This window comes from Penaeus monodon, chromosome 25, assembly GCF_015228065.2.
Source record: "Penaeus monodon isolate SGIC_2016 chromosome 25, NSTDA_Pmon_1, whole genome shotgun sequence".
Taxonomy (NCBI): Eukaryota; Metazoa; Arthropoda; class Malacostraca; order Decapoda; family Penaeidae; genus Penaeus; species Penaeus monodon.
Window position 1 is genome coordinate 31,873,916 of NC_051410.1, and position 781 is coordinate 31,874,696.

Consider the following 781-nt stretch of genomic DNA (forward strand, 5'->3'; position numbering starts at 1 on the left):
TTCATTACTGAACAATGAATGCATGAGATATAGCATTATGATCTTGACATAATGGCCATGTTTATTTTATTAGTGTTAATCTTACTTGCAATACATATTTTGATAACAAGAGGCGTGCGCTGAAAAATGGAGTTAGGAATGCTGAGCATCTCTCATTTACTGTTGCAGTTTATGATGCTGGATTTAGCATTATTAGTATGGGTTTTGTATCTGTTATATTATTATAGATATATGTAATGAATAAACATCAGTAAATTGCAAATAATGTATCCCTTAGATGTTCATGTGTTTTGTTTTAATACTTTGCAACAGAATCGCGCCTAGAATAGCAATCTCATGAGCAGCTCCAAATAAATAACACCAGATGCCATAACTGCGAACATCTAAACATTTCTTCTAGAACATCAAGGTCTCCTCCTCCTTCGTGTGATTAACGTCCAAATATTTTTTTTCTGACCGATGGCATTAAGTACAAGTTGCTTTGCTCCCGTCAAGTTGATGTTGGTCAGCTTGATTTGAGTGAAGTTAATGACTCGGGTTGGCTTGATGTGTAAATAGACTGGACATGACTTGCACATCGGCGGGGCGCATTCTTAGGGGCTTAGACTTCCTTGTGGCCTAAGCTAAGATGGAGGTGGTAGTTTCGTTTTCTCGGGATTAAAGCAAACACCGAGACAGCTGGCGGGGAGAGAGGCCAACCTTGGAGAGTAATGAGGATAACGGAGTCCTTACGCGACCCCCCGGCTGGCGGCCCTTCGCGCGAGTGGGCTCTGCTCCCTGT

The 781-nt window shown here is 41.4% G+C and overlaps 1 protein-coding gene across 1 annotated transcript in view; it reads left to right on the top strand.

The window, feature by feature from the left end:
* LOC119589364 overlaps positions 1-781 on the top strand; it is a 17,545-nt gene that overhangs the window by 7,057 nt on the left and 9,707 nt on the right. The window lies entirely within an intron of this gene.